The sequence below is a fragment of the Oryctolagus cuniculus genome (genome assembly GCF_964237555.1).
Source record: "Oryctolagus cuniculus chromosome 16 unlocalized genomic scaffold, mOryCun1.1 SUPER_16_unloc_1, whole genome shotgun sequence".
NCBI lineage: Eukaryota > Metazoa > Chordata > Mammalia > Lagomorpha > Leporidae > Oryctolagus > Oryctolagus cuniculus.
Genome location: NW_027208201.1, coordinates 4,412,272 through 4,434,652, shown reverse-complemented (window position 1 = coordinate 4,434,652; position 22,381 = coordinate 4,412,272). Strand labels below are relative to the sequence as shown.

The window sequence follows — 22,381 nt, the reverse complement described above, 5'->3', positions numbered from 1 at the left end:
GCCCCCTTTTATAAGCCCGATGCAGGGGTGGGAGGGGAGCCTCGGAGGCGGGGCGCGGGGAGTTCCGGGGGCGGGGCGTGCGGCCAGGGGTGGGGTCCTGTGTGCTGGCAGCCTAGTGGTGACTGGCGGAGTCGGGGTGCGCCCTGAGGGTGCAAAGCTATGAATCTCCGCGCCGGACCCAGGCCAGCCTTTCTGCGCGCAACATGCACAACTCTGGTTGTTCACGCTTCCCGTCTGGGCGGCGGCGCATTCCAAGCCCCCTCCCCACTCTATCCTCTCCCACCCCGGCCGCGCTCAGTAGGGGAAAGGGCACTCGCGTCAGCGGGTCCTGGGCGCATTCCTGACCCCTTCACTAAGTGCCCAAGTCGGAAGCCGGGAGGATCCTGGGCTGTGAGAAAGGCGAGTTACAAAGGTCCCTCCCTGGTGCACCGAGTTATGCGAGAGGGCGGCGGCAAGGGGCCTGTGACCTTCCTGCTTCCAGGCGGCCTCCTGCGCCATCTCCACTCCCAAGGCCAGGCTGGAGGCCCGGGCCGCAGGGGGAGGGGGGACTTCCCAGGGCTTCCCCCACCACCGGTCCTTGCCACGCCGCGGTTCGTCCTTGCGGTTGGCTCTGTGTGCTTCCTAACGCCCTTATTTCCCCCACCCCACCCCTCCCCTACACACCATGAACGCCTCCGTAGTAGCAGGACCTGGGCACCTTTTGCTTAAATTCCAGTCCAAGGCCTCACCCCCACCCCATTGCCCACCCTCCACCACCAGCGTCCAAGGCTTTGGCTAAAGCAGAAACCTCGAGAACAGAAAAACAATGGCCTCTCTCCTTCCCTCCCTTTTGGGTTTATTCATTCATTCACTCAACCTTTCATTCGTTCAACAGAGATCTGCTCTCTTAGCCCAGGCCTTGTTAGTATTTTATTTATTTATTTGAGAGGTAGAGTTAACAGACAGTGAGGGGGAGAGACAGAGAGAAAGGTCTTCCACCCACTGGTTCACTCCCCAAATGGCTGAAACGGCTGGAGCTGGGCCGATCTGAAGCCAGGAGCCAGGAACTTCCTCCAGGTCTCCCACGCTGGTGCAGGGGCCCAAGCACTCAGGCCATAGCAGAGAGCTGGATCGGAAGTAGAACAGACGTCTGCGACTAGAACCTGCGACCATATGGGATGCCAGTGCCACAGGCAGAGGATTAACTAACGTACTTTGACACAACGCCGGCCCTTTAGCCCAGGCCTTGTCCAGAGTTCCCAGGAAGGTAGAAAGATGCTAATACTCTAAGCCTGGCATATGGACAAGGTTGGGATGAAGGGAAAACCGTGGGAGGTTGTGGGGCTGGACCGCATTTCTTCCACGGATTAAGCATTCATTCAACAAACTTGCACTGAGACATCCTCCACTCCCCACCCCCAGTCTTCCCCCTCAGACTTGCCTCAGCCCTGCCAGGGAGCAGAGGCTGGCAGAGAAAAGCCCCTGCCAGGAAGGACCCCCTGGGGCAGGTTGGCTCAGACTCAGGCGAGAAGAGTTGACTCAGCAGGGCCGGGAGCCAGCTCCAGGCCGTGGAATCTGAAACTGCACGCTCCAGGCTGACGTGCAGGCCACCACTCAGACACTTGGCTCAGCTGGGCCAGACGCCAGATGACTGATCCCGGAGGCAGTAAGTGACAGACGGGACAGGCAGGGAGGAAAACCCCACAAGGAGCGGCTTCAGACAGCCACCATCTGGCTGCCCCTCCTGCCACTGACTTCTCTCTGAGCGGGAGGCGAAATGACCCCAGGCTGTCTGTCCCATGCGGCCTTCTCCTCTGCTCTCCAGGCTTCTTGCATCAAGAGAAACCATCAATGACCCGTACCCAACCGGATGGCTTCTTCACAACCTGTTTTCCAGGGCACACAGAGCCCTCGAAGCTTCTGCGGTTTCCTGCCGAGAGCCAGCTGCAGAAGACTCCACTGTTGGGCACAGCACGGTTCCGACACGAGCCAAGGCACTTACATACCATGTTGCAGTGCCTGGGTTCGAGTCCTGGCTCCATTCCTGATCCCAGCTCCCTGTGAGTGCACACCCTGGAGGCAACAGAGATGGGAATGTGCTCTCTCTTTCCCCTCTCCCTCTCCCTCTCCCTCTCCCTCTCCCTCTCCCTCTCCCTCTCCCTCTCCCTCTCCCTCTCCCTCTGCCTCTGCCTCTGCCTCTGCCTCTGCCTCTCAAATAAATAAGGAAAAAAAATGTCCTTCCTGAGGGCTGGAGCTGGCTCTGGATTTTATCCTAAAAACTGCTCTTTGGGGTACAGTAAGTTAAGTCCTGCATGGGGTGTCCGCATCCCATATGGGCGCTGGTTCGAGTCCCCGCTGCTCCACTTCCAATCCAGCCCCCTACTATGGCCTGGGAAAGCAGTGGAAGATGGCCAGAGTGTTTGGGCCCCTGCACCCATGTGGGAGATCTGGAGGAAGCTCCTGGCTCCTGGCTTCGGATCGGCCCAGCTCCAGCTGTTGTGGCCATCTGGGGAGTGAACCAGAGGATGGAAGACCTCTCTCTCTGTCTTTCCCTCTCTTTGTCGGTAGTAATTATACGTCTATTTGAGCCCAATATCAACTCTGAACGATGTAGGCACTTTTGGTATTCTGTCTTCTAGATGAGGACTCGTTGAAAGAGAGGTGAAGGACTCATCCAAGTTCGCATAATGGTCTGGACAGAGCTGCGACTTGGAACTCAGCAGCGTGACTCATAGCTGCAGTCTTAGATGTTGTGAAACGTTGCTGCCTTCATTAACAGCAAGCGATCCCTGCTTCCCTTGCGTGCTAAAGCTGATAGGGTGCAGGAGAGGTGATGGCGCGGGTGACTTCCAAAGTTGGGTCAGAAACGAGACTACCTGGCTCCTCCCAGGGTCTGGCCGAGATCATTTTCTGAATCTGTTCTCTGGTGCTGAGACAGAATACCCGAGACTGGGTCGTTTATAAAAGAAAGGGGTTTGTTTTGGCTCACCATCCTGCAGGTGAGGGACTCTAAGACTGGGCACTGCATCGGGACCGTGTCGACTCTCTGCGGAAAATGTAAGGGCAGGGCGGGTGTTTGGAGCAGTGGTTAAGATGCTGCTTGGCACACCCACATGGTATATCCAAGTGCCTGGGTTTGAGTCTCGGCTCTGCTTTTCCCATTCTCATTCCCATTCCCATTCCAGCTTCCGGCTTCCTGCTAATGCATGCACACCCTGGCAGGCAGCAGTGACTCGGGTCCCTGCAGTTACAAAATCTGGATGCAGTTCCTAGCTCCGGGTTTTGGCCTGGCCCAGCCCTGGCTGTTGAGGGCATTTGGGGAGAGAAGTCAGGGATGGAAGATCTCTCTGTTTCTGTTTCTCTGCCTTTCAAATGAATAAAAGTAAATAAATAAGTGAAATGTTTTAGAAAGTAGAAGGGCAGCCCAACCCATGTGGCAGAGAGAGGACTTGCTCTATAACAATAATCCAGTCTCCCACAGTCCTGGAAAAGCATTGGCTGGTTCATAAGGGCTCAGACCCCAAGGCACCTAACATTTCCCATTAGGCTCTGCCAAGTGGGATTTTATAATTCAGCCCACATGTGAGGGCCAGATGCCCAGGCACTCTAATGTCCCAGAGAAGGACATGGATGTCCCAGCTCCAGGAGAGAGGGAGAATTCACACTCCCTCTGCCTTCTTATGCTTTTTCTTTTAAATGCTATTTATTTGAAAGGTAGAATGACAAAGAGAGGGAGGGAAGGAGAGAGATATCTTCTAGCCCCTGGTTCACTCCCCAAATATCTTCAACAGCTTGGGCTGGGCCAGGCGGAAGCCAGGTGTCAGAACTCCATCCGGGTTTCCCACATGAGTGTCAGGGACCCAAGCACTGGGGACATCACTGCTGCTGACCAGGGTGTGCATTAGCAGGGAGCTGGATCAGAACCCAGGGTGCCGGCGCTGTGGCTGAATAGGCTAATCCTCCGCCTTGCGGCGCCAGCACACCGGGTTCTAGACCCAGTCGGGGCACCAGATTCTGTCCCGGTTGCCCCTCTTCCAGGCCAGCTCTCTGCTATGGCCTGGGAGTGCAGTGGAGGATGGCCCAAGTACTTGGGCCCTGCACCCCATGGGAGACCAGGAGAAGCACCTGGCTCCTGCCTTTGGATCAGCGCGGTGCGCTGGCTGCGGTGCGCTGGCCTCAGTGCACCGGCTGCAGCGGCCATTGGAGGGTGAACCAACAGTAAAGGAAGTCCTTTCTCTCTGTCTCTCTCTCTCACTGTCCACTCTGCCTGTCAAAAAAAAATTTTTTTTAATTAAAAAAAAAAAGAACCCAGGGACACATGGGACTGTGGGTGTCCCAAGGGGCAGCTTGACGTGCCACTCCTTGACCCTGCCTCTTGCTTTTTTTTATCCCATTTGGGCCCACAATGAACTGATGGTGCCTACGCCATAGGGGAGGGCTGTCGTCTTTAGTGAACCAATTCCAGTGCTAATCTAGTCCACAGCACCCGTGCAGGCACACCTAGAAGGAACATTTGCCAGCTAGCTAGGCATCCCTTAGGATAGCCATGTTGACACAAACCACGACAGGGCAGGTGTTTGGCCTGGCAGTGATCGTGCCATTAAGATGCCCATGCTGCACATCAGAGCACCTGCTGTCAACACCCGGCCCTGGCTCCCCACTCCAGCTTCCTGCCAATGGACACTCTGGAAGACAGCAGTGATGGCTCAAGTGCTCGGGTCCCTGCCACCCACGTGGGAGACCTGCACTGGGTTCTGGACTCCTGGTTTCAGCCTTGGCCAGCCCTGGCAGGTGTGGGCATTTGGGCAATGACACCAGCAAATGGCAGCTCTCTCTGTCTAAAAAAAAAAAAAAAAAAAAAAAACAAAAAACCAGAAAATGTGGGCCAGTTGTGGCACAGGAGGCTGACACCACTTACAGCACCCATGTCCCTTATGGAAGCACTGATTCAAGACCTGGGTGCTCTGCTGCAGATCCAGCTCCTTGCTAATGCAAATGCACCTGGGAAAGCGGTGGGGGCGGGGGGGGATGGCACAAGGGCTTTCACCCATGTGAGAGATCTGAATGGGTTCCAGGCTCCTTGCTTCAGCCTGGCCATTGAAGCCATCTGGGGATTGAACCAGCAAATGGAAGATCATTCCGTCTCCCCTCCCCCTCCCTGTCACTCTTTCCCTCAAATTAATTAATTAATCAATAAATCTTTAAGAACGTGTTCCGGAACGAGCTAGTAGTGATGGTTGCAGAATGCTGGGGATGTACTGAACGCCACTGAATTGTATGCTTTAAAATGTTCAACTTTGGGGCCGGCGCCATGGTGTAGTGGGTAACGCCACCACCTGCAGTGCTAGCATCTCCTGTTTGAGTCCCAGCTGTTCCACTTCTGAGCCAGCTCTCTGCTATGGCCTGGGAGGGCAGTGGAAGATGGGACCCCTGCATCCATGAGGGAGACCTGGAGCAAGCTCCTGGCTCTTGGCTTCATATTGGTCCAGCTCCAGCTGTTGCGGCCATTTGAGGAGTGAACCAGCAGATGGAAGACCTCTCTCTCTCTCTCTCTCTCTCTCTCTCTCTTTCTGTTTTGCCTCTCTGTAATTCTGCCTTTCAAATAAATAAATAAATCTTTTAAAAATATTCAATTTTATGCTATTTGTGTTTAACTCTGATTTTAAAAAACTAAGCTAAAGAAAGTTTTGGAAAAAATATCATAAATGTGAATCTAACTTTCATATTGCTGTGAAGGTATATTTCCTAAAGTGGGAGGATAGAACACGTTTTGTTGTTTAGCATGTGTGGGTCATCCTCATGCATCCTTCCAGCTGGGTCACATTGTAGTTGGCATCATGGTGGCATCATGGTGGAAGCTGGTGCCAGAGGGAAAGGTCCCGGGGGGGAGGCAGGAAGCCAGGGACTGGAGGGCCCAGTCTTACCCATTTCACAGCCTGGGGTCTTGAGGACTCACTCAGCAAGCTCAGCATTAATTCCATGGGCGTGCAAGGCTCCCCGTGACCTAATGACCTCCCACTTGGTACTTGAACCCAGGCACTCTGACATGGGGTACAGGCACCCCAGGCAGCGTCTTAACTGCTTCACCCAAATGTCACTTGTTTTTTTAAAGACTTATTCACTTGGCAGGCAGAGTGACAGAAAGGGACACACACACACACACACACACACACAGGGGGAGAGAGAGAGAGAGAGAGAATCGATCTCCTATCTGTTGATTCATTCCCCCAAATGACCAAACACCAGGACTGGTCCAGGCTGAAGCCAGGAGCCAGGAGTTTCATCTGGCTCTGCCACCTTGGTAGCAGGGGCCCAAATACTTAGGCCACCACCTCTGCCTCCCAGGAGCATTAGTAGGAAGCTGGATCAGCCAAGACTCAAACCAGCACCCTGATATAGGACACCGGTGTTGCAGGCAGTGGCTTAACCTGTTGTGCCCCAACATCAGTTCCACAAACTTATCTTTTAATTCCATTTTCCCTATGAACTGATTAGAGAACCTTACACAGTCATACATATGTACATATATACACACACAATGCAATATATATACCATATACACACATAGCATATGTATAATACATTGATATAAAATACATAAATAGATAAAAATAAATAGTTTTAAGCTAAATTCACTTCTTGCTAACGCATATGCTGGGAGGCAGTAGTGATGGTTCAAATGATTGGGTCCCTGCCACCCACATAGGAGACCTAGATGGAGTTCCTGGCTGATAAGCATTTCAAGAATAATCCAGAAGATGGGAGGTACCATCTGTCTGTCTGTCTGTCTCTCTCTCATATATGTATATATAATAGATAGGTAGGTGGGTAGATAGATAGGTGATAGAAAAGCAAACACACACAGATCCACAGAATACACTCAGAGCATAGCCAGATAATACACTCTCTTTCACACACCCACGCAGTATTTTTCTCAGAACTGCGTGAGTGCGTGCTTCAGACATGATGTGTGCCTTTTGCCCTTTGCATGGAACAAAAACTCTCTTACATAACCACAGCACTGCTGGAAGCTCCAGGAAACGTGGCCCTGACCTAGTTCTGTTATCTAATGTACAGTCCATATTCCAGTTCCATCCCTGGTGGTAATCATGTCTTCACAGCCATGTTCTTTCCCATTAGGATCTCGGGGCACAATCACACACTCTGTATTTTGCCATCACATGTCTTGGGTCCTTCCCTATCCTCAAGACGCTGGCCTTTTGTAAAAATTTTTTAAAGATTTACTTATTTATTTATTTGAAAGGCAGAGTTACAGAGAGAGAAGGAGAGACAAAAAGAGAGAGAGACAGACAGAGAGAGAGAGACGGGGGGGAGAGACAGAGAGAGAGAGAGAGATCTTCCACCTGCTGGTTCACTCCCCAAATGGCTTCAACAACCAGAGCTGGGCTGATCCGAAGCCAGGAACCAGGGGCTTCTTCCAGGTCTCCCACCTGGGTGCAGGGGCCCAAGGACTTAGATCATCTTCTGCAGCTTTCCCAGACACATTGGCAGAGCTGGATTGGAAGAGGAGCCTCCAGGACTCGAACTGGCACCCATATGGGATGTGGGCACTGAAGGTGGTAGCTTTACCCACATGCCACAGTGCCAGCCCCCTTTTTTGTAAAATTTAAAAAAAATTATTTGTTTCCATTTTATTTGAAAGGCAGAGAGAGAGAAAGAGAGAGAGAATCTTCCATCTGCTGGTTCATTCTCCCAATGCCTACAACAGCCAGGACTGAGCCTGACCAAAATCAGGAGCTGGGAACTCAATCCAGGTCTCCCACGTGGGTGCAGGGACCTAAGTACTTGAGCCATCACCTGCTACCTCCCAGGGTGTGCATTAGCAGAAAGCTGGCATTGGGGGAGGTTAGCCAGGACTCTAAGTGGACGCAGGCATTCCGAACAGTGAATTAACCGCTGCACCCCAGGACATGGGCGTCTTTGAAAGCACACCCTGACTTTGCACCTGTCTGCTGCTGCTTCTCCGTGAGGTCGCCGTCGTCCTCAGTGCATGCTATCAGGAGGCACAGGATGTATCTTTGCTCCTTGTGGGCACCACTAACTGTGCTCATTTTCATCACATAATTAGAATGATCAGTGCTGCAGTGGGGGAAGCATCGCTAATGCACACCCTGAGAGGCAACAGTGATGATCCAAGTGCTTGCACCCCTGCCGCCCACGTGAGAGACCTGGATGGAGTTCTGGGCTCCTGTGTTTGACCTGGTCCAACCCTAGCTGTTGTATAGGCATCTGGGAAGTGAAACAGTGAGTGGGGGCTGGCAATGTGGCACAGTGGGTTAAGCCACTGCGTGCAATGCTGGCATGCTGGTTCAAATCCCAGCTGCTCCACTTTGACCCAGTTCCCTGCTAATGCACCCTGGAAAGGAGCACAAGATGGTCCAAGTATTTGGGCCCCTTCAGGAGACCAAGATAGAGTTTCTGGTTCCTAGCTTCTGCCTGGTCTAGCCTCTGCCATTGGTGTCATTTGGGGAGTGAACCAAAGGATGGAAGACATCCATTCTCTTCTCTCTCTCTCTCTCTTTCTCTCTCTCTCTCTCTCTTGCTTTCACTCTTTTACTCTGCCTTTCAAGTAAATAAAACAAATCTTACACACACACACACACACACACAGTGGATGGAAGATCTTTCTCTCCCTTGCAAACAAAATAAATACAAATACTTTTTTAATTAAAAAAAAAAAAAAGTAAAAGGGATCAGACCTGTCCTAGGGCTTCCAGTCCCAAGGCTGGCAGCTTCCTGCAGGGAACCTAGACCTGAGTTCTTCAGCTCAGGGGACAGATGAGCCAGGTCTAAGGAGAGCATGAAAGGACACTCTGACCTGAGACCTGTTCCTCCTTCTCAGATGAGCCCAGGAAAGCGCTGGGTCCATGTGGGTACTTAAAGAGTTCACCAAGGGGCCGGCACTGTGGCATAGCAGGGGAAGCCGCTACCTACAACACCAGCATCTCCATCATGGGTACAGGTTCGTGTCCTGGCTGCTCCACTTCCAGTCCAGCTCCTTGCTAATGTACCTGGGAAAGCAGAGGAACATGGCCCAAGTGCATGGGCCCCTGCCACCCACGTGGGAGACCTGGATGGCATCCCAGGCTCCTGGCTTCAGCCTGGCCCAGCCCTGGCCGTTGTGGGTATCTGGGAAGTGAACCAATAAATGAAAGATCTCTCTCTCTCTCTCTCAAACTGTCTTTCAAATTAATTGATTAGTTGATTAATTTAAAAGTTCTTTAAAAATAAAATGAAACACTTATTTGGATACCAAAAATTGACATCCATGCATGCAAGAGGTTTTCCAAAAGGTCATGAAAAATGTATATTATGGAGGCCAGCGCAGTGGCGTATCAGGTAAAGCCACTTCCTGCAGTGCCATGGTCCCATATAGGTGCTGGTTTGAGTCCCGGCTGCTCCAGCCCAGGAGTGTCTTAACCCTGCACCAAATGTCCGCCTCTAAACTCATATTTTGGCTCTGTTTTCCCATGAGCTCTCTGAAGCACCCTCCTATGCATGCAGACACTCTGTCCCGGAAATGCTCACCACTGTCCCAACAGCCAGCCTCGACTTCCCTGCCACCCTCTGCTCACGTACAAGTCCCCAGGGGAGGTCAGAGCGAGGGCAAGGGACTGCAGAGACTCAAAGCAGAAAGAAGGCTCAGAATCAGAGCTGGAGGGGCCAGCGTTGTGGTGCAGCAGTTTGAGCCATCATTTGCAACTCCAGGATCCCTTCTCAGGAGCTGGTTGGAGACCTGGCTGCTCTACATCCCATCCAGCCTCTTGCTAATGTGCCTGGAAAGGCAGTGGATAATGGCCCAAGTACTTGAACCTCTGCCACCCACAGGGGAGACCCAGCTGAAGCTCCTGACTCCGGGTTTCAGCCTGGCCCAGCCTGGCTGTTGTGGCCCTTTGGGGAATAAACCAACAGATGGATGATCTCTCTCTCTCTCTCTCTCTCTGAAACTCTGCCTTTCAAATAAGTTAATCTTTTTTAAAAAATTATATTTTTATTTGATAGGCAGATTGTACCCACATGGGTACAAGGGTCCAAGCACTTGGACCCTTTTCCACTGCTTTCCCAGACGCATTACAAGGGAGTTGGCTTTACCCATTATACGACAACTAACAAATCTTAAAAAAAAAAAAAAAAAAAGCCGGCGCCGCGGATCAGTAGGCTGATCTTCCGCCTTGCGGCGCCAGCACACCGGGTTCTAGTCCCAATCGGGGCCCCGGATTCTGTCCCCATTGTCCCTCTTCCAGGCCAGCTCTCTGCTGTGGCCCGGGAGTGCAGTGGAGGATGGCCCAAGTGCTTGGGTCCTGCACCTGCGAGGAAGACCAGGAGAAGCACCTGGCTCCTGGCTTCGGATCAGCATGGTGCGCCGGCCGAAGCGCGCCAGCCGCAGCGGCCGTTGGAGGGTGAACCAACGATAAGGGAAGACCTTTCTCTCTGTCTCTCTCTCTCACGTCCACTCTGCCTTTCAAAAAATTAAAAAAAAAAAATTAAAAAAAAAAAAGCACCTGAGCAGGCTCAGCTCCCTCCCCCGCCAGTGCCCAGCCCCATTGTCCTCGCTGCCTTGGGACATCCTGCGCCACAGGGTAAATGTTCCGATGCCCCTAAGGAAATAAGAGCAACTACAGCAGTGAGCGCTGGCATAATCCTTTCTATGTCATCCTCAGATCAGCTGGAGTGAAGTCTGGGAGACATGAAACTTCCTATAAGTTCAGGCACTTGGCTAAAGTGGCATAGCATACCCGTATCAGGATCTGAACCTGGGGGATGGGTGTTTGGCCCAGATCACGTGCCTGGGGAACCAGCTGTGATGGCTCAAGTACTTGGGCCCCTGCCACCCACGTGAGAGACCCAGATGGCATTCCTGGCTCCTAGCTTCAGTCTGGCCTGGCCCTGGCTGTTGGCAACCATTTGGGGCGTGAACCAGCGGATGCAAGAGGCAAGATCTCTGTCTGTCTCTCCCTCTCTTTGTCATTCTGCTTTCAAACAAAGAAATCTTTTTATTAAGACGGTGGGGAATTTGTTTAGTAGCTCTAGAGAAGACTAATTGGTAGATTATCATATGCAAGTTATTTGAACCTATAATGTAATAAACTTTGACTTATGTCCACGCCCATGAAATTATCACAATTAAGGTACTAGACATATCTACCACACCCCAAAGTATCCCTGTGTCCCATGGAAACTTCTCCCTGGCTCCTCCCTTCCGTCCCTCCCTGCGTCATCAGGATCTGCACTCCGTCACTAGGCATTCGTTGGCATTTTCTAGAATTCTCTACAAATAGAATCACCCAGAATGGGCTCCCTATGGCTTGTCTTCTCTCACTCATGAAGCATAATTATTTGGAGAGCTGCACCTGTTGGAGAGGGTACTAATAATTCACTCAAATTTATTGCTGATACAGATAAACCACAGTTCTCTTATCCATTCATTTGTAGAACGACGTTCACTGGTTCTGTCTTTGGCCAGTAGAAAGAAAGTCCCACGGCCATTCGCATCCAAGTCTTTGGACAAACACTTCATTTCTTTTCAGGTGAAACTTGAAAAAGTATTATTTTTTAGTATTTATTTTATGGGGTCCGTGGCACGGCATAGTGGGTTAAGCCAGCATCTGCAACACTGGTATCCCATGTGGGTACTGGTTCAAGTCTTGGCTGCTCTATATCCAGCTCCCTGTTTTTTTTTTTTTGTTTTGTTTTGTTTTTTTTTTTTTTGTGACAGGCAGAGTGGACAGTGAGAGAGAGAGACAGAGAGAAAGGTCTTCCTTTGTTGTTGGTTCACCCTCCAATGGCCTCCGCGGCTGGTGCACCGCGCTGATCCAAAGGCAGGAGCCAGGTGCTTCTCCTGGTCTCCCATGGGGTGCAGGGCCCAAGCACTTGGGCCATCCTCCACTGCACTCCCGGGCCACAGCAGAGAGCTGGCCTGGAAGAGGGGCAACCGGGACAGAATCCGGTGCCCTGACCGGGACTAGAACCTGGTGTACGGGCGCCACAGGCAGAGGATTAGCCTAGTGAGCCGCAGCGCCAGCCCCAGCTCCCTGTTAATGCACCTAGGGAAGCAGCAGAAGATGACCTAAGTCCTTGGGCCCTGCACCCATGAGAAAGATCTGAATGAAGCTCTTGGCTTCTGGCTTTGGTCTGGCCCAGTCCCGGCCATTGCAGCCATATGGGGAGTATACCTACAGTGAAAGATCTCTCTCATTCTGTGTCTCTTGTTCTGTCTATGTAACTCTGACAGAGACTGACACAAAGATGCTCCATTTGCTGGTTTACTCCCCAGATGCCCACAACAGCTGGACCAGGCTGAAGCCAGGAGCCTAGGATTCCATTCTGGTCTCCCATGGGGTTGCAGGGCCCAAGTCTAGTCCAGGGTACACTTCTGCTGTCCAGGGTGCACGCTGGCAGGAAGCTGGATGGGAAGCAGAGCAGGACTTGAGTGCAGGCACTGTGGGAATTACAAATGGCATCTTAACCCCTTCTCCAAGCACCCACTCTCCCCGTTTTTTAAATACTATAAATCTGAGAGCTCTCTTCTTGCCAGCAAACAGAAGCATCTTCATTCTTTACAGATGTGTCTTTTTTTTTTTTTTTTTTTGACAGGCAGAGTGGACAGTGAGAGAGAGAGACAGAGAGAAAGGTCTTCCTTTGTTGTTGGTTCACCCTCCAATGGCCTCCGCGGCCGGTGCATCACGCTGATCCAAAAGCAGGAGCCAGGTGCTTCTCCTGGTCTCCCATACGGGTGCAGGGCCCAAGCACTTGGGCCATCCTCCACTGCACTCCCGGGCCACAGCAGAGAGCTGGCCTGGAAGAGGGGCAACCGGGTATAGATGTGTCTTATCCCAATTTATGTTTGGATTATAAGGTATTTAACCTGCTGTTTGTTAATGGATACCTGCATTGTTCCTGACCTATAACTGCTGTAAATCCGGCAGTAATATCCAATCTCACCGATGCTCATTTTGTACGTATTCCACTGCCCCTTCCGCAGGGTAAATTCCTCACCGTGGAATTATTATGTCAAAGGGGATGTCTTATTTGTACTGTTGGCAAAATGTCACCAAATTGTCCTCCGTGGGATTCGGGCCAATACGAACAGGCAGCAACAGCACATAGGCGTGATTGCTCATTTCCCCACAGCCTTGCTCACAAGTTGTTTTATCAAACAAACTGCTGGATTTCTGCCAATCTGTTAAGTGCGAAAATGCCTTCTCACCTAGTTTTAATTTTAATCTGAGTAGGAGAATACCATTTGAAATGTTCAACAGACATCTGTATTTCTTTGGCTTAGCTTTTGTTGGGTGTTCTTTTCCTTGTCAACTCCTAGAAGGTCCGTAGCAAGCTGACTGTATTAAGAGTCACACACAGCCTTTTGTCAGATTTTCATTCTCCTTTGACTTTGCTTTGAAGTTGTTTCTTTTCTCCCATAAAGAAACTGCCTGTGTGTGAGAGGGAAGAATGAGTTTGTTCAAGCTTTTCTTTTAGGGAGTCTGGGATCCAGGTCATGGTTACAAAGTCTTGGAAATGGGTGTTTAGCCTGACAGTGAAGATGCCAACATCAGGGCACCTGGGCTGGATGCTTCACTCCAGCTCCTGACTCCTGCTTCCTGCTGATGCCTCTGGGAGGCAGTAAGTGTGGGCTCCAGTACTGGGGTCCCTGCCCCCCACACGGGAGACCTGGATGGAGCTCTGGTCCCTGGCTTAGACCTGATCCAGTCCTGGCTGTTGGCCGTCATTTGGGTAGTGAACAAGCAGATGGAAGATCTCTTCTTCTTCTTCTTTTTCTTCTTCTTCTTCTTCTTCTTCTTCTTCTTCTTCTTCTTCTTCTTCTTCTTCTTCTTCTTCTTCTTCTTCTTCTTCTTCTTCTTCTTCTTCTTCTTCTTCTTCTTCTTCTTCTTCTTCTTCTTCTTCTTCTTCTTCCTGTCACCCTGCTTTACAAATAAATAAATAAATCCTGAAAAAAATTCATTATTGTGTGAACATTTCCCATATCTATGCACACTTCCAAAATTTTGTGGGAAATGCATATTATGAAAAAACTATGCATCGTGAATTTCAAACCCTTTGTTGCCAACCTGGACTTATCTTTGATTCCATTTTCATCATATTTGAAGGCAGGCAAACAGAGAGACACAATGAGATCTTCCATCAGCTGATTCATTCCTCAAATGCCCACAACAGCTGGGCAGTGGCTGAGCCAGATCAAAGCCAGGAGCCTGGAGCTCCATCTGGGTCTCCCATGTGAGTGGCAGAAACCCAAGTACCTGAGGCATCCCTACTGCCTCCCAGGGTGTGCGTCAGCAGGGAGCTGGGTGGGATGTGGAGGCAGATCTCCAACCAAGGCACTGTCACAGGGGATGCAGGCATCCCAAGCTGCAACTTAGTCACAGCTCCCTGTCCGTCTAGGAATGTGAAGGGACCTCCTATATAAAACATCAAATCAAGCATTTTAACCATTCCTAAGTGTACAGATCAGGGGCACGTAATGTCCTTCTCTACTCTTTTGTTTAAAATTCCCCAAAGTAAAAGGTTAAAATAAAAATCCTGACTATGTTAACAGTAGATGAGGTAAAAATCTGTCGGTAGATGCAATACCGAGTGCTTAGGCATAACTAAGTTCTTAATGGGCCAGTTTTTACTTCCTCCTTCCGAGTGTCTTAATTTTTTATAAAGAATTTTTTTAAAAAAATATAAATTATTTTATAACAATAAGAAAAAAATCTAGACAGAATTCATTTTCTGTAGGTATTAGGGAGAACACTGTGGTTCCAGGGGTTTAGCAGGGAGACTGGCGCCCCCTGGTGGTGGATCAGAGAGCGGCCGTCCAGGTGTCCGCAGGGAACAGGTGCCCCTGCAGGCTGAGCGTCCCATGGGGGCGGGAGGTGGCACTGGAGGCGGCTTGGGGTCTCCTCGTCCAAGATGAATCTGTCCGGAGATTCAGAGGAGAAGCTAAATGGGAATAGAAATCAGTGGCACCTTTTCTGTCCCCTCTTCCTCCTCCACTTACAGAGAACCTGTCCCGTGCCAGGCCCTGTCCCAAGTACTCTGGACGAAGATCTTTGCCCCGAAGGAGCTGACACAGTAAACAAGGTAAGTCATGCGCAGCGCTAAGCGCTCGAGGGAAACGGAATCCAAGAAGGTAGATAGGGGGCAGTGCAGAATGGCAGAAGGATGTTTGCAATGTTGTTTATTTATTTATTGTCGTTTTATTTGAAAGGCAATGAAGGAGAGAGGGAGAGAGAGAGCGAGAGTGAGAGCAAGAGAGAGAGAGACAGAGAGACAGAGAGACAGAGAGAGAGCGAGCTGCCATCTGCTGGCTTACTCCCCAAATGCTTGAAATAGCTGGGGCTGAACCAGGCCAGCTTAAGGAACCAAGAACTACATCTGAGTCTCCTCTGTGAGTTCCAGGGACCCAGCTGCTGGAGCCATCGCCTGCTGCCTCCCAGGTGTGCATCAGTGGGAGGCAAGGAGGAGCTGAGCAGAGAGGAGACATAAGGCTCAGGTTAGCAGGCTAACCTGCTGCTTGAGATGCTGGTGTCCCACATAAGTGCCAGTTTGTGTCCTGGCTGTTCTGCCTCTGACCCAGATCCCTGCTAAAGGTACCTGGGGAAGCCCCAGCTACTCACATGGGAGACCCAGAAGGAGTTCCAGGCTCCAGGCATTACCTGGGTCAGCCCTGTGTTATCGCCATTTGGGGAGTGAACCAGCAGATGGAAGATCTCTCTCTCCTCTCCTCTCCTCTCCTCTCCCTCTCCCTCTCTCCCTCTCTCCCTCTCTCCCTCTCTCCCTCTCTCCCTCTCTCCATCTCTCCATCTCTCCATCTCTCTGTGTCACTCTGCCTTTCAAGCAATTTTTAAAAATCTTAAAAAAGAGAGACTCCCTCTGGCTGCCACATGGGGACTGAACATGGAGCCTAGGAGGTGCAGGAGGTGGTGGTGGCTGCCCTGGCTAGGCAAGCAATGACGAGGGCTGGTCCCGGGTGCCTGAAGATGGAGCTGCTGGGATTTTCTGATGTACTTGGACGTGAGAAGCAGGGAGAGAAAGGGCTCAGTGGGAGCCCAGCGCTGTTGGCCTGGAGGGCTGGGAGTGTAGAGCCGAAGAAGAAGCGGGGAGGAGGCAGAAGGCTGTACCTCTCAGGTGATGTTGTCAGAGCTGACACCCATGGCAGGTGACAGGCACAGGCCCTGCCCTGGGCAACTTCAATCCACTAAGTTTGGGAGAGACCCAGTCTTGCAGTCCATAATACTACAGTCAGCAGTAAGTGATTGGCATAGTGGTTGAGAGGTTGAGGCACCTCTTGGGATGCCTACATCCCATATCAAAGGGTCTGATTCAAGTCCCATCTCTGCTCTCAATGCCAGCTTCCTACTAATGTGCACCCCGGGAGGCAGCAGTAACAGCTGGGTCCCTGCCACCCATGTGGGAGACCCAGATTGATTTCCCATCTCCCAGCTTTATCTGGCCCAGTCCTGGCTGTTGCAGGCTTTTGGGGAGTGAGCCAGCAGATGAGAGCTCTGTGTCCACATGTCTCTCTGCCTTTTAAATAAATAAGTCTTTAAAAATATGTACACTTTGGGCTGGTGCTGTGGCACAGCAGGGTAAGCCACCGCCTGCAATGCTGGCATTCCACATAAGAGCCAGTTTGAATCCCAGCTGCTCCACTTCTGATCCAGCTCCCTGTTAATGCGCCTGGGAAATTGCATGGAAGATCTCTCTCTCTCTCTCTCTCTCTCTCTCTCTCTCTCTCTCTCCCTCTGTAATTCTGCCTTTCAAACAAATAAATAATTTAAAATATATATACAGTTAGTCACTAACACCAACTCTCATAAGGGCTAGGGGTTGTAATAAAGATGCTTGGGAGGTGAGGGGCTGGCCACCTGCTCTGGGAAATGAGAGAAGCCTCCCCCAAGGAAGTGACATCCGACTGGACACTTGACCCACATATAGTGGCAGAAGAAGGATCCCAAACAAGGCAAGGCAGAAGAGAGTCTCTGTCCCATAACAAACATTGCTCAGTCTCCAAATGCTGAAAGCACTGGTCTGTGTTCTATTTTCAGGACATCTCCACCTGGGGTTCACGTGTGATATGGGAGGTTGGTGGGGCCTTTAAGAGGCGGAGCCTTATACAAGGAGATGAGGTGACCGACAGCTCTGTCTTTGGAAAGGATTAACCTAGTTATCTAGGGAGCCCAGAAAGCGCCTGAGAGAGGAGCTATGATGAAAGACCTAGACGGGCTGCTCCCCACTCTCTGGCTCCTGGTCTCATCACAGGATTGCCTCCTCTCCCATGTATCCCTGCCCTGCGCGTGGTGACCCAGCTACGAGAGCCCTTCCTAGAACCAAAACAAAGCGGGGGTGCACCTGATGGCGGCCTTTTATTCTGCAAAACTGTGAGCTGGGGCAGGCACCTGGCACAGCCCATATCCCAAACCAAAACGCTCAGATTCCAGCCCTGGTTCTGCTTCTGATCCAGCTTCCTGCTGATGCACACCCTGGGAGGCAGCCAGTGATGGCCCAAGTACCTGGGTCCCTGCCATCCACGAGGAGGACCTGGATGGAGCTCCTGGCTCCTGGCTTCAGCTGCTGGCCCAGCCCCAGGCATTGCAGGCATCTGCAGGAGTGAGCCAGCAGATGAAAGCTCTCATCTGCCTACTTCTCTCTCACACTCTTTCTATCAAAGAAACAAATAAATAAACTACAGTAAAATCTAGGGAGAAGCAAAGTAACTATATTTAAAGAGTCAAAATGGAAAATTAAGTATGCACACTATAAATCTGTGTGTGCACGTAGTAACAGGTATATAAATACAAGTTTTTGAGGCTTTTGAAACTCACTCACAGACTCGACTCCCCTCTCCTTCTGTATTATTGAATACAAATAAATTGACCTATGTTTCCTGGGAAAAAACACGGTCTCACAGATGGTCTCTGCCCCTCTGCCCTGGGGACCAGCAGGTGCATCGCCGGCGTGGAGCCTCATCTCTGGTCTGCGTCCACTAGAGGTCAGGAGCGCGCACATCCCAGTCCTGACCGCCTCACAGAGCTCCAGATCCAGCCAGTGTCCCCCGTGGGGCAGCGCCGCCCCAGGCTGAAAACCAGAGCTTTAAGTAAGAACCGGACAAGGGCCACAACCTGGCAGCATATTACGCTCTATACCACAGACCTTATTCCAGTTATTATCTATGGTCCAATAACGCTTTTTGTAGCAATTTTTTGTTTTCTGGTCTCCGGTTCAATGTACAATTATGCATTACATTTCCAGGTCCTATCTCTTTAGCTTCCTTTGTTTTTTAAAACTATTTTTAAGAATCAATTCAGGGCCGGCGCCGCGGCTCAATAGGCTAATCCTCCACCTGCGGCGCCCGCACACCGGGTTCTAGTCCTGGTTGGGGCACGGATTCTGTCCCGGGTGCTCCTCTTCCAGGCCAGCTCTCTGCTGTGGCCAGGGAGTGCAGTGGAGGATGGCCCAAGTGCTTGGGCCCTGCACCCGCATGAGAGACCAGAAGAGGCACCTGGCTCCTGGTTTCAGATCGGCACAGTGCGCCGGCCACAGCGGCCATTGGAGGGTGAACCAACGGCAGGGGGAAGACCTTTCTCTCTCTGTCTCTGTCTCTCTCACTGTCCACTCTGCCTGTAAAAAAAAAAAAAAAAAAAAAAAAAAAGAAAAGAAGAATTAATTCATTCCTTTTGGGAGGTGTTAAGATGTGCTTATTCACTTGAAAGGCAGAGTGACAGAGAAGGTGAGAGCGAGAGATCAATCTTCCATCTCCCCCAAATGTCCACAACAGCCAGGGTTGGGCCAGGCTTAAGCCAGGAGCCAGGAACTCCTTCCGGGTCTCCCACATGGGTGCAGGGGCCCAAGCACTTGGGTTATCCTCTGCTGCTTTCCCAGGAGCATTAGCAGGGAGCTGGATCGGAAGCAGAGCAGCTGGAAAGCAAACCAGTGCTCTGATATGGGATGCCAGCATTGCAAAGGGCAGCTTAACCCACTGCACCAACATGCCAGCTCCAATTGATCGATTATTATCCCTTTTTAAATAGATCTTGGGGCCCCTGCATCCCGTGTTGAAGTGTCTGGATTTGGGTTCCCACTCTAATGCAGACCCTGGGATGGCCCGAGTATTGGGTCTCTGACACTCACGCGGGAGATCTGCATGGAGCTCCTGGCTCCTGGCTTGGGCCCGGCCCAGCCCCAACTGTTGTGGGCATGCGGGGAATCAACCAGCAAATGGACGATTTTTTTCTCTCCCTCTCTTTCTCTGCCTCTAAAATAAAAGTAAATAAGAATTTATAAAAAATAAAGCATTCGCCGGCGCCGCGGCTCACTAGGCTAATCCTCCGCCTAGCGGCGCCGGCACACCGGGTTCTAATCCCGGTCTGGGCGCCGGATTCTGTCCCGGTTGCCCCTCTTCCAGGCCAGCTCTCTGCTGTGGCCAGGGAGTGCAGTGGAGGATGGCCCAAGTGCTTGGGCCCTGCACCCACATGGGAGACCAGGAGAAGCACCTGGCTCCTGCCATCGGATCAGTGCCGCTGGCCGCGGCGGCCATTGGAGGGTGAACCAACGGCAAAGGAAGACCTTTCTCCCTGTCTCTCTCTCTCTCACTATCCACTCTGCCTGTTAAAAAAAAAAAAAAGGCATTCAAAGCTGGGGAGGGGAGGGTACAGGAAGGTGCCTACAGGGAGGCACAGACCAGGCAAAGCAGGGACCTTCTATCAGTAGAGGTGGGAGGCAGGGGTGGGTTCCAGGGCTGTGCAGGAGGCAGAGCCAACCGGATGTAGGCCGGCTGGGCGGTGTGTGGAAGGTGAGGCTGCGAGCTGGGTAGAAGCAGATGCTACCTTCAATGCCTCTCCACACCCACCCGGTCAGGATCCCCAGGGCCTTCGGGGCAGGGGCAGGAGGCGGAGCCGGGCTGGACAGAGCTGTTTCTGGTGCAGCTGGGCGGGGCTGCTCTGGACCCTCCCAGAGGCTCCTGAAGCGATGAAGGGGGCAGCCTGGAGTGGGCGAAGCCTCCTTCCCCCGCCCTCTCTTCTCTTCTCCCGCCACTCACGCTGCAGCCGGGGACGGGGGTATGGACGTGCCTAAGAGTCGGGAATCTGGGAATAAAGGGTACAGAAAAGGCTAAGATCACTGCGCGCCTGCCACTCACCCACGCAGCCCAGACTGTTTTCCAGGTCAATATCACCCGGCGGGAATACGATTACGGGGAACTCAGAAGGCCTTGGCGTGGGGGCCGGCGCTGTGGCGCAACAGGTGAAGCCCCCGCCTGCGGCGCCGGCATTCCACAGGAGCGCAGGTTCCAGCCCCCACGGCTCCACTTCTGATCCAGCTCGCTGCTAATACACCTGGGAGAGCAGTGGAAGATGGCCCAAGTGCTTGGACCCTGCACCCACGAGGGAGACCCAGAAGAAGTTCCTGGAGCCAGCTTGGACAAGTAAATAAATAAATAAAACTTTTAAATTGGGGCTGCGTTGTAGTATATTAGGTAAAGCTGCCACCTGCCACACAGGTATCCCATATGGTCACCGGTTCCAGTCCCGGCTACTCCACTTCTGATCCAGCTCCCTGTTAATGCACCTGGGAAAGCAGAAGAAGATGGTGTAAGTCCTTGGGCCCCTGCCACCCATGTGGGAGACCTGGAAAAAGCTCCCAACTCATGGCTTGAGATCAGCCCAGCTCCGGCCGTTGCAGCTGGCCATTTGGGCAGTGCTGGTAGATGGAAGATCTCTCTCTCTGTGTAAACTCTGCCTTTCAAATAAAATAAATAACTCTTAAAATTTTTTTTAAATGACTACTTGAAAGGTAGAGAGACAAAGGGACAGATACAAAGAGATCTTCCATCTACTGGTTCACTCCCCAAATGCCTGCAACAGTCCGGGCTGGGCCAAGTTGAAGCCAGGAGCCAGGGATTCCATCTGGGTCTTCCGCATGGGCGCCAGGGACCCGAGTATTTGAGCCACTACCTGCTGCCTCCCAGGGTGCACATCGGCAGGAAGTTGGATCGGAAGTGGGGTTGCCAGGACTTGAAGCAAGCTCTCTGATAGGAGTTAACCATTGTGCCAGACCCCTGCCCCCTCAGCCATTCTGTATGAGAGACTTGAGCAGCCATGAACATGGGGATCCCCTGGGTGGGGTATGGGGGAGTGTCGTGGAGCCAATCCCTCATGGATCTGAGGGGGATTTAAAAATTTGAGTTATTTATTTGAGAGGCAAAGAGAAAGGGAGACAGAGAGGGAGAAAGAGAGGAATTCCAATCTGCTGGTTCACTCCCCAAATGTCCCCAACAGCCAGCACTGGGCTGGGCCAAAACCAGGAGCCAGAAACCCCATCTGGGTCTCCCATGCGGGCGGCAGGGGTCCAGTGACTTGAGCCGTCACTGCTGCCTCCCAGAGTAAAATCAGGGTTCCCAGGACACAAGCACTGCGAGACCACCACACTCAGTGTGAGACCTACGACTAACAGGAGGGCAGCCCCTACAGCTCGGGCGCGCAGAGAAGATGGGTGGGGTGCATCTCGGGCAGGACACTGAGCACTGCAGCAGCCTGCTGGGGATGGTGAGCAATTTCAAATGTATGCCTGTGCATTTCTGGAACTTTCCATAGAATATTTTCAGACCTCGACTGACCGTGGATAACTCCAGGAAGGGAAAAGCCACGGATGCGGGGAGCTGCTATTTATGGAGAAGAGGTTTTCCAGGAGTCGGGGTTTGGTCCAGTGGTTAGCACACTCACAATCCCGATCACAGTGTCTGGGTTCCAGTTCTTCACTCTAGCTGCTCCTCCTGACTCCAGCTGCCTGCCACTGCACACCCTGGGAGGCAGCAGTGGTCGCTCAAGTAGTTGGGTCCCTGCCACCCATGAGGGAGAGACCTGAATGGGGCTCCTGGCCCCTGGCTCGAGTCCTTCCAGGTATGTGGGGGAGTGAACTCCCAGCAGATGGGAACTCTCCCTGGTTGTCTGTCTGTTGCTGTGTCTACGTGCTTCTCAAATAAGTACTTTTTTTTTTTTTTTTTTTTTTGACAGGCAGAGTGGATAGTGAGTGAGAGAGAGACAGAGAGAAAGGTCTTCCTTTTGCTGTTGGTTCACCCTCCAACGGCCGCCGTGGCTGGCGCGCGCTGATCCGGAGGCAGGAGCCAGGTGCTTCTCCTGGTCTCCCATGGGGTGCAGGGCCCAAGCACCTGGGCCATCCTCCACTGCACTCCCTGGCCACAGCAGAGGGCTGGCCTGGAAGAGGGGCAACCGGGACAGAATCCGGCTCCCCGACCAGGACTAGAACCTGGTGTGCCGGCGCCGCTAGGTGGAGGATTAGCCTATTGAGCCACGGCGCCGGCCATAAGTACATTTTTAAAAAGCTGAATTCTAACTCACACACAAGGAAGAAACGCAAGAGAGAA

General features: G+C 51.9%; 1 protein-coding gene and 1 long non-coding RNA gene across 3 annotated transcripts in view; one reads left to right on the top strand and one right to left on the bottom strand.

The window, feature by feature from the left end:
- Positions 1-22,381, bottom strand: part of HNRNPM (heterogeneous nuclear ribonucleoprotein M) — a 245,919-nt gene that overhangs the window by 91,348 nt on the left and 132,190 nt on the right. The gene's annotated exons all lie outside the window — the stretch shown is intronic.
- LOC138847771 (uncharacterized) lies at positions 117-20,453 on the top strand. Of its 2 annotated transcripts, XR_011385730.1 has the most exons (4): positions 117-2,039; positions 15,001-15,081; positions 17,943-18,097; positions 20,151-20,453. It is a non-coding gene; the product is annotated as an uncharacterized lncRNA (long non-coding RNA). The 2 variants fall into 2 exon arrangements; XR_011385729.1 differs by lacking the exon at positions 17,943-18,097.